This window comes from Hippocampus comes, unplaced genomic scaffold (genome assembly GCF_001891065.2).
Source record: "Hippocampus comes isolate QL1 unplaced genomic scaffold, H_comes_QL1_v1.1 scaffold44, whole genome shotgun sequence".
Classification (NCBI taxonomy): Eukaryota; Metazoa; Chordata; class Actinopteri; order Syngnathiformes; family Syngnathidae; genus Hippocampus; species Hippocampus comes.
In genome coordinates, this window is record NW_017805546.1 from 2,425,756 (window position 1) to 2,437,155 (window position 11,400).

Here is an 11,400-nt window from a genome sequence, read left to right on the forward strand (position 1 = left end):
CACACACACACACACACACACACACACACACACACACACACACGGCGTTAGCTTGTTCATGAAGCACCTTCTGGTGACCTCTTCTGCGTCATAGGGGCAAACCTTTAAGTGTAAATATTTGTGTGACTTAACGTAATATTTGCCAATTACAGATTTGCCATCAACCCGAGTGACCCCGCTGCGGGTGATGAAGCGGCAGCAGCGACGGCGCGGCAGCGTCCCCGAGCTCCTTCAGCGCCGTCTCTCTCGTAAACACAGAAAGCCACTCGTCATGTTTCATGCCGACAGCTGCAACAACATGCAGATGTTGGCAGAACCTCTGGCCACCGAAGCTCCACGTTAATTGGATCCATTAACTTTTCAAAATCAAGTCGGTGACCTACGCGGAGTTTATGCATGAGGGCTGATGATGACGTTTTGGGTGAGTAATGTGTATTTGGACAACTGTAGCGTGATTTCCTGAAAAATGTCCTTATTTGTTGTGGAGGGGTCTCAACTGGAGGCCATTAGGCTTGTTATTCAACATTAGCAATGGGTCATTTATGAGCCCATTACTAATTCAGCCTGCTTGAGGTCAAAGTCTCAAGTCATGAATGCCTGTGATGGAAGTGGGTGACTTTCTTTGGAAAGTCGCGTTCAGGGGCAAATGACAACAAATGATTTCAGCCACCACGCCTTCCTTGGTGTTCGTTCGCAAGGAACACGCAGGCACTCGAAAGGGTTCCTGTCTCACCCTTCAACGTCCACGTTGACAAGCACGTGCCTCAATGCTCGCGCGTTTCCATCGTCTTTTTTGGCTAGGCGGGGCTGCACGAGAGGCTCGCGGGGAGGAGACACCATTGCGGACTTGGCGGCCAGTCTCATTCCCGCCGCAGCTGTTGTCGAAAGCTTCTTTTATAGACTCTTACCTCATCAACAGCGGGTTATGTAAATATCATCGCTGTATGCTAGCGTGTTCCGATGGGAGGCACTCGAGTGCTAATCTGAGAGCGTGTGTGATCTCCACTGTCCGGTGTAGATTAGAAAGTTTTATGGATCGTCGTCTCACGATTCTAGTGTGAAGTAGCGAAGCTGTCACCGAGCACTTGCGATGGGAACAAAGCATTGTTGGAAATCGAAGGAGCAGTCCCTGAATTTTCCATCTGTCCCCTTGAGCTCATTCACTGCGCTTTTTGTTTCGGCCAAATGACATCCAGAGCCTTGAAAAACAACTTCTGCACCAAGAAAAAAAAAAAAAAAGACAGAAAGGAACCGTCAAAGGGTTTCAGAGTTCATCCGTTTGCGCTGCGGTTATCCTATCAATATGTAACTGGGTCGATGGTCAAAAGCGCAAAGAATGTCAAGTGTCAAAGATGCGTTAACAGCCCTCTCGTAAATTTCATGAAGAGGCGCGTGGGCTTGCCGTGCCATTGAGGGGAAAAAACGGACGACAGAGGTTGCGATCTGGGCCCCTGCAGTCTGTCAGCCTGTGGGAGTGAGAGTGTGCCGGTTGGGGAGGAGATTAATTGACGCTCAAATGTCTCGGGGGGCTGAGTAATCGACTGTCTAGTGTGAGAGAGAGATGTGCAGCAACAAGCTCCCTTAACATGAGCGACCACGATGCCAGGAAATTAACCGGGCCCTCGAGACTTTCAAGCGAATGCTGGAATGGATGCTACGTGAAAGTGTGTGTGTGTGTGTGTGTGTGTGAGTGTGTGTGTGTGTGTGTGTGTGTGTGAGTGTGTGTGTGGGTGTGTGTGTGTGTGTGTGTGTGTGTGTGTGTGTGTGTGTGTGCGTGTATCTGTCGCAACTTAGCTCGTCATCGAAAGTACGCGTGGTGACGGACGGAACACAGCAAGGATATTATAGTTCACGAAAAAACCCAAACTAAATTCGAAAAAGCATTTTTTAAAGCCTTGCACTTGACAAAAGACTTCATATCTTCAAAAAAAAAAACTAATCATCGAACAAAGCATTAGAAGATAACCAAGACAAAGATGCAAGTATGATTTTGCCACTTTGCGACAGCTTTGTTTTTCAGTTTGATGGTCAACGTAGACTTTTGTGGACGGTGTTTGGAAGACATTTGAGGGTCTCAGTGAAACAATGTCACGATCTGTGTTTTTGTTGACCGTCTTTATCACGTTTTTTTTTTTATTTTATTTTTGGTTTTCATGTCTCGTGTATCCTCATTTTCCTCTCCACATATTCTCATCAGCCCTTTTCCTCGTTTCTGTCAATCAACTCCTTGCGGCCACTTGTGTCAACGTGCAAGTGTGCCTTGTTGTCTCGTCCCTGCTTTCTTTCTGCGTCTGTGTCGGCCCATCGTTGTGATGCCGCCCTTGTTCCCTTGCCCGTATGCAGCGGTGAGGGATTTTAGCTTCCCTTTTTCTGTTGCCCCCAATCTTTATTTATTTATTAAAATGCTTTTTGACGTTCCACTTGCCCACTTGGCTTCTGGGACAAATGAACCCCTCCACCGCAATAAGGTGACAACTCGCGGAAGGGGAAAATAATTCTACTCTGATCAAAATGTTGAGCATGAATGATTTTTGGTAAACGTCACACATTTCGAATCATTTCCGGTGGTTGAAAAGATCGTGGTTTTTGAATGAATCTGCGTCCAAAGCTGTACCATCAGTAGGCGAGTAAGGTGAGCCAAGAAATGGATGTGGGCTGTCTGAACGAAACCCTCCGCTACCTCTCCAGTGTTTGTTGCCTCAACATTTTCTTTCTTGGAGAGCATATTCCCCTGCTGGGTCGTTATAATGCAGCGTGTCGCCTTTGTTTCAACTCGTGTCAGTGGGCCACTTGGACGACAAACAGTCTCACTTGATTTCACTCCATGAAAATGAAGACGTGAGTTTCCTTCACAGCCATCATCTCAACTGCGGCCCAAAAGCCGCCGAAATGCTCTTCATCCCGAAAGCATCGCAATCATACCGATGCCCATCCGTCTGTGTCTTCATATCTCGCATCCAAATGCGGTTGAAAACAGCGCAAACTTTTGTGCCCTTCCGCAAAGCTTTACGTCGTGCACACGATGTCACCGGCGACCTGGGGGCCAACCGTGATGGCGTAAGGCCACCGGCATGCTGCCGCTGCTTACTTTTGTGTGTGCGCCAATGTCCCTCTCAAGTATGACTGACGTGTGCTGGATCGTTTTGTTTTTTTTGGAGGACGGGGAGCCGACAACGCGTTGAGCATTGGTGCGCGTCCCTTGAAAAGGTTTCTTGTCATCGCAATAAGACCAAACAAAAGTTATCTGTTTCACATGATAACAAGCCAGACAGATGCTCAGTGTCCCCACAGCGTTGTGGAAGAATGACGTCTTTGGAATGCGCTTGGGCATCTGGATTGCAGCGCCGTCCTTTTTCTGCTGGGTGACATGAAACGCCCGTCCTTCCAGCACTGAAACAGTCAACCCGCATGAGTCATTTTCTGATGGTACCAATCCTTATCTGTCTGTCGCCGGCTTTTGTTTTGAGTCTATTACGAGGCTCGTGTTTCACCAGTAAAACAAGTTGGTTGATTTAAAAAAAAAAAAAGGAACCAAAACACGACGTGCATTTTGAAGGAGCCGTCGACAGTGACGCATTCGATGGGGGCTGCAGGAGCCAATTAAATCTTTTCAGATTTGATCTGCGGCGAGTTACGCGTTTTTCTGTCCATAGCAGGCCGTGCTCACTGAGCTCTCCCTTCCGAAGTGAGGGATTTTAGTTCTTACACACGGCCATCATTCTTTTGTCTTTTTGGCACTTTCCTCTTCTGTCTGAGTCGCTGATTTATTCCTTGGAGGTTCAGGAGCACCACACTCCATTGCCCACTGACACTAATCCACACTGAAAGTCAGCAGCCACTCGAGGACCAGCAGTTAAAGGCAAAAAAAAAAAAAAAACAGCACGGTACATTTCTGAGCTTATTTTTGTCCATAACTTTCTGCGTTCGGCTGTTGTAAAAGATTGTGCAGATGCATGGAGTGAGGAGACGAGGTCACTTCAGGTGACTCGTGTTTATTTTCCACAACAGAAGAAGCAGCAAGCTACTCTCCTTCAACCCTTTCAAGTCAGCCAACGCAAAAACACGACAAGCCTTCCCTTAAAGCTACAGGTGCCTAAACTCAACTGTATTTCGAACAATAAAACACTAAATTAATATCAAAGTTCGTAGAAAGCAAAAAAAAAACAGTCAAACTAAAAATCTAGTCTCAGTGAAGTGAAGATCGAAATGGCTCAGTCATCCCAGGAGAACTTGAACTAGATTGACTTGAACTTGCTGCAAAAGTTGCAAAATTAAAGAAAAACAAAAACAAAACACTGTTGTGCCGTTGTAGCTTGCTGGAAAAGATTTCAACCATGAACTCTTCACTGAGTTTTGCAGCCCTATTTACACCCGGCGAGCGAGTGAACACGCCATTTAGCGGCCGCTATTTGCGATTTTAGTAACCGAGAGCAGTCTGAGCGAATCATGTGCAACGGGCCCGATTTGTTCGTGCCAACGTGCGATTTCGCACCCGCTGTTTGGTGTTGTGGTAAATCAGCACCATAAAGCGAAACACGAGTTAGTCGATGAAAGCTCGCAGAACTGAGGTCTCGTGTGCTTGCTGCTTCTCATGCTAGTCATCAATTCAAACTTGGTTGCTTTGAGTGCCTGTTGCGGTACTTTATATCCGTGCCAAGGTACGAATCATATGACCTTTGACATTAAGCTGTTCTTTTTTTTGTGTGTGTGTGTGTGTGTGTGTGTTTGTCCAGATATCTTTGAACAGATTTTTGGCCAAGTGAGCAGCTCTCCAACTGACTTTGTTTGCTCTTTTGGTGAACCGTAGCTTTGGCTCAACCTGGAAAGGCTTTGAGACATTCTCGCCACAGGAGTGCATCCTTGCTACGCCGGGGGGGGAAGAAAAAGTGTGCTCGTTTCTCTGATCTCGTCAGCTATCCCCCGGAGACGAGGTTTTCATCTCTCTTCCCAATGAATCCATGAACCAAAACAAAAGACTGCAGAGTTCTTCAAAGGCAGCCGAGAAGATCTGTGACTCGTCAGTGTCGAGCCGCTCATTCATATCGCATGAGCGTCTCCTTGCAAGTTGATCCGGAGAACACGAGGAGGTTCCCATTCAGGCTATTGGGCCGGTGAAGTCGAGGCGTTGAAGCCAAAGCAACACCACCAGCTTGAGCCTCTTGCACGGCTGTCGTTTTGATCAGACTACGTTGGCAGCGCAGGTTAACGAGCTAAACGTAGGCGTAGCGTCGCTTCTTACGAGAACCGGGACGTTGCTTAACTCGGAGCGGGCAAAAGCGTGTGCTCGCTTTTGAGGAATTCCAACGACGTTGCCGTCAGTCACCGCTGCAGTTTTCGCAAGTGGCCGTATTTCAGCCAACATCGAGTTTACGAATGAATCCGCTCGAAACGTCAGCGATTTCTTGCACGCGTGTTCTAAATTCATCCCAAGCGCCGAACTGTTTTCTCCTCCAATATATTTCTTGATACTTCACCTCCATTTTGCAAGATTTTTATTGCGGTGTGACTCTGTTTTATACTCTGCGAATCCTGCCAAGTGCCACTTGTCTATTCCCCGCGCAAACTCATCAAAGATGTCCCGTGCGGTTTTAATCCATCTGTGTTGCATCACGCCAACGCATCGGGGACAATTTGTTCGTGGCATTCGGAGTTTTGCGATGAGCGGATGGAACCCGAGAGCCACTTCTATTCGCCCGGAGTTCAGCATGCGCATCATCGGTGCCGCTGTGCACAAAGCAGAGCAGATGTTATGGAGTGCGCATTTCTAAATATTTACTTTGGTGAGCAGCCGACGGACGGTGGTGCTCAGTTGATGCAGACGGATCCGCAAATATTGTTCTTTATATGAAACCGCATTTTTACCCAAATGCCTCCCAGAAAGGACGAGGAGAAAATGCCGTCTTTCTCGAATAGGAAGTCGGATCTTCTGCCAAGTGATGTCTCGTGGGACATGAGCACAAAAAAAAAAAAAAAAAGTATGTTTATCCATATCTTTTTTTTAATTTGAGCTCAAAGCCGCCTTCTTTCTAATGAAGATTAAACACGCACGCTGGCCCAAGTCTGCTAGGATGCAAATCATTACCGCGGCTAATGACTCGATTAATCAGCAAAAAGGCAGACCGTCAAGGCTTTTTTTTTTTTTTTTAAACTGGTGGAAGCTCAGTGTGAAAATGGTCTCACGCCGAAACAGATTGCGGCACGACTGGCACTTCCTGTTCTTTCTTGTCTGCACGCTTGTCTTATCAGCAAACAATCATAGCGTAGATGTGATCTGCTCTTTTTAGCTGTGCGCCTAATGAGCAATAACGTATTGATTGATCCAGTGGCGTTTTTTTGTTTCTGAGGCAATGCTCAAAATACATTTTGGGCCACACCTTTGGATGATAGCAAGATGACCCGGAAGTGATGCTTGAATTTGATGTCAAGGGCCCTGACATCCACGTCATTACCCCCCGCGTGATAGGCTGAAACTGCCCGTGACTCTGACCAGCATCAGCGATTATTAAAATGAAAGGATGGAGGAAGACTTATTCGGGGGGGTCGAAGCCTAGCTGCAAACATTTCCATATTTAATTCCATTTTGCATTCCTGAGAGGTGTGGGAGCCAAATAATTGTCGCCAATTTGCGATATGCTTTCAGACATCATCCTGCAAGTTTACCCAAAGCTGGCGTGGTCCTTTGGCTCACATGAAAAATTGATGATCCCCGCCCAGAATGACAAGCAAGCGTAGTGGTCATCTGCGTTGCAATCTCTGATCCCACATTTCGCATGAAGCCCCCTTCCCACAGCTGAAGGAAGGGACTCCAAAAGATAGCCAGCGTTCACTCTCTAATTGGTTCCTTTGGTACTCCACATTCCCTGCTTGGAGCGCAGAGCTGGGCCTTCGGAATGGGGCCTTGCTTTGCTCTGCCATGCTGGGTTGGTGCGTGTGTCTGGGGTGGGAATGGGAGGGGGGGTGTTATTGATTGTACTTTAATGATAAATTCCCTTTGTGGAAGCCACTTAGTGAGGACTGTAGTAGTGGGTGTGGCTTCTCTCTGTTTGAAAAACAAAAATCAGATTTACAAATAGAAACGGTATATATGTATAATAGATGGTGGTCAGCCCTTTAAATGTGGCCATTGTAGGGTGTATTATCCACAAAACATGGCTGCGTTTATTTCGCGGCGGTCAGCAAGACGGAGGTAAGACCTGATCTCAGCCACCAGATTTTTTCTGTGAAGGGGCTGCCCTGCCGATGCTCGCGGCGTCTGCCGTCCCCTCTTGTCTATGTTACCTCGCGTGAATCCTCACTTAAGTGACATTGGGAGCCCTTTATAGCCCAACGCGCAGGACAAGCCTCTCCCTCTCCAGTTACACGGGGGTCGGCGACTGCGCTGTCTGCGATGACCCGAGGGCAGATGCAAAGCTTTGCGTTTGGTGGCGAGGGAGGTTACGTTCCGCTTCTGGCCGTTTGGAAACATTCGAAAAGAAAGAGGAGCCTTTGCAGGCATTTCCTGTTTGATATGCTTTCTGGATCCGTTTCAAATCAGGCTCCGGTGCCACTGGGTGATACCTTGTAGGACTCCACACCTGATATGGGTGGCGGCAGGGACGTGCCGGGAGCAAAATTCTGCCCGGGAGTAGTCATCGACGGCGGCTGTCACTTGCTGAAAAATAACCATTGACAGGAATTGTAACATTTGTAACAGAACATAAGCCATGTCGACATCTTGTCATCCTTTTTTCCCCAAAATGTTCTTGGAGTGAGCCAAGGTTTTGCAAGTACTGTATTATTGCGACAAAATACCGTAACGAATTTCAGTGAGTTCAGTCTACGGCGGCTTGGTCTTCAAAGGAAGAGCAAACGTTGCCATCTTCAGCCACTCCTCATATTCTCCATCGTAGGACAACAAAGGATTTGGCGGCAGCCACTTGGTATTCTATGCGGATAACTTGCGCGAAGACGTCGGGACCCACAGCGAGTGGGGGGTGGGGGGGGGGTCTTTTTTCCTATCAGGCGTGCTTTTACATCTGTCTGCCTTTTGTTTTGAAGTCCAGAGATTCATCTCCACACAGGCGGCTCGCCTTCAAAGCAAATCAGGCCGATAACATCGACTCATGACATGCTGGTGTTTGATGCCAGTTGTCACTCGGGATGGAAGTGCAGTCTCCAGAGACAAGCAAGTCCTCAACAGGCCATCCATATTAAGTCTGACGACCGTGCGTCCGCGTGGGAGACGCGCTCAGATAGCGATCGTTCTGTTACACGGGCAAAGGAATCACAAATACTTTGCTTAAGCGTCGACATTTCGTTGGCCGTGTCAACGTGTCGGACCGACTGTTTGACATAAGATTTGATGGTTTTGACATGATTGTTGCCACTCAGATCAAAGCCCGGAGCATCGTCCGCAATCTCCGGTTACCATAGTAACCATGAAACAATGAAAAAGAGGCTGAGCCGAGAGGAGGCAACACCAGCACGGCTCAGATCTAACATGAAAACAGGCGTGCCAGACTCCCTTCAGCCTCACCCAACTGCCGACTGCTTACTCGGTCTAGACACTGAAGGCTCCATTCGAAGGGAACGCTGGTCACCATGGATACCGCATACTCGCCATCAAAGTCTTCACGTCGTGAAGGCCATGCCGCCTCAGGAATGCAACTCAAAACATCCAAAATAAAAGCCTCGACTCTTAGCCGATGCGCTGCCTCGAGATCAATAGTGCGCACGACACATTTGTTCCCAATGGGCCAGTCAATCTGTGCTCGATGTACTCTCAACGTATTGCAAAGTTATATTGACATATGTGCATGTTTATGTGTCGTGATGATTGTGTCATTTTTGCGTCACGTGTTGTAAACATTTGTGCAATATTCAGCAAAAACAATCTGAAGATTGCTCATCGCGAGAAAAGTCAAATGTTTCCTCCCTGAAACAAATTGCAGCTCTTTTGTATACTTCTGTAAATAATACACCACCTTCCAACGGCAGCCACATTTCCATGTCAATGGACTGCCAGTGTCCTCCAGATGCCTGCGCTGTAAAGATCCCTCCCAGCGGGAAAGCTCCAGGTTGAAGGTACAGGTGGCGATCAACTGACAATGCCCGCGCATGCTCGTGTGTGCGCGTCCCCGTAGGGGGTCTCCATTTGCATGGAGGGCGGAGCTTGAGGAAAGCGTGAGAAGACGCGGGTCAAAGGGACAAAGAAGGAAATGACTCGAGCCAGAGTCAAAGTGGCAGCATGCTCGCCACCTCTGGTGGCGTTTCTTTGGTTGAACCCAAAAAAGGACGACTGTGATCGTTCACTAGGCGCAAGGGTCAAAATAACTATCACATCCACTATAAGTCTTCATCTTTTGGCTGCGCTCCAAGAACGAGGTGAATCCGCTGCCGGGATAGGGGGATGATCTGATCACCTGTTCCGTGCTGTGTTGACTTGTTCTCTGTGAAGCTGCACAACCCAGTTTTCTTACCTTTATGACTTTTGCATTTCTGCTTCACCTGCTTGGCATCCTCCAGTTGCCTTCAAATTGAGGGAGACGTGCCTGCATACGAATGCCCCCGTGGGTATTTCTCATGGGAAAACCTGATGCAATGGTAAAGAGTGTCTCCATGGGAGGAGTTGTTAGCTTAGCGTCCCCTCTCTGCTGAAACAAAGGATTCTTTCATCCTTTCTTATTCGATGCATATGTACCCTGGAGACATTACGGACTCCTTCCTGTTTTGTTTTCAACTTTGTACCTGAAATCATGGCCGCTGAAGACAGGGGAAAAGGGGGCGGTCTTATAGTAGCATTTGAGGTTAATGGCTTGGATGTTTGTATTTAGTCCAGCTCCGCTGACAGCAGTGGAGTGAAATTTATTTTTAATCGATGGCGCTTCAAACAAATGGCGAATAGTTGTCGGGTGCCAGTCAGTCATGGCTCATTAGAGAGAGCATTGTCAAGCGTCGTCATTTTGTCCCCCTCAAGGAACCCCTGCTCCGATCCATCTGTGTTATTGGGCAACCCATCAATTATAAAATCGCTTAATTCTGACAGATTGTTATTTTCCAATTTACCAGCTTTGTATATATCCAGCCATACATTTGCTCACCCACTCAAGACATTTCATATGGTGTCAAGCAAAGTATGTGAGAGCTTCCTGGCATTACCTGCTGCTCATGTGTCATCTTCGTGGAGGGCCATACCCCCTCACAATGAACAAGATCGCGAATTACAAGTGCAGAAAACCTCATAACTTGTCTCCTGGAGAAAAGGGTGAAACATCTGTCGCAGGGCTGAACTTCGCTGGGGTGACATCTGGGGTGACATTTTTTCCCCCCCAGATGTCTCCCGGACATGATTTACTTTCAAAATGAGTAACACCTCTTTATCCTCCCTCCAGTGGAAAAAAAACAAAAAAATGCTTCACATGAAGAATAAATTGTAAAAGTCAAGAGTCTCTTGATGTGTCACCGATTTTTTTCACAGGGTTACATGTTCTGTTCTCCACAAAGGACTGAAACCAAACTGTCCTTTTCACATCATACCACTGCCACGCATGCACTGCTTGTCCAACCTGTCTTGTCCAAAAATAAATACTTGTAATCCTCTTTTCCGAGTATATCCAAGTGCAAGAAATGTGATTATAGAAAATTGGGTGTGGGCACTTGGAGAATCGCTTCCTGCTTTAGTTTTGAACATGAACGCCCCTCTAATAGAGTCTGTGTCCGGGCAGACCTTTAAATATTGAAAGCGTAACCATGGCACCAGTATCCCATGTAGAGGAAAGAGACCGACGTCAGCACAGAAGGGAAACACTTCATCTTATTTCCTCTCTGGCTCCAGTCAGAATAGCCGACATCTCTGTACGAGGTACAGGACACCGGTACTGAACGGGAATTGTTGCATGAGTGGTCATCGTGTCTTCCGTCGGAATGCTTTTGTGTTCGGCTGGTCAACTTCTATTGAAACGGTTCCCCCAAGCAAGTGAATATCTTTGAATTGAAATGCGGTGGTATTTGGTGGAATGGGTGCAGCTGTTGGAAAGGAAGGGTGTATCCCGTCTGGCTCCGGATACAAAAGCTGAATGAAGAGGCCTCGGTTAAAGGTTGGCGTGATTGCAGCTCAGTATCACCGATGCAACCGAATGCAATTTCCTGGATGAGTGGTCAACTTCCTTGTCATCTTGACATTGCGGCATGATCTGCGATTTGTGTCGCTGCTCTCACGTTGGGGCCCCCTTCACGTGTTGAATGTTGTCCTCAACAATGAATCCGAGTCAATGTTGTCACTGTCAGAGAGGAACCCTTATCCAAATCTGAACAAATTATTTCAAACAATCTAATGTGTTGGAAAATGCTTTTGGATTCCTGCCGACACCTGCGATACGCAAAGAAGATTGACGCTGCATGTGAATGATAACCGCCACAATT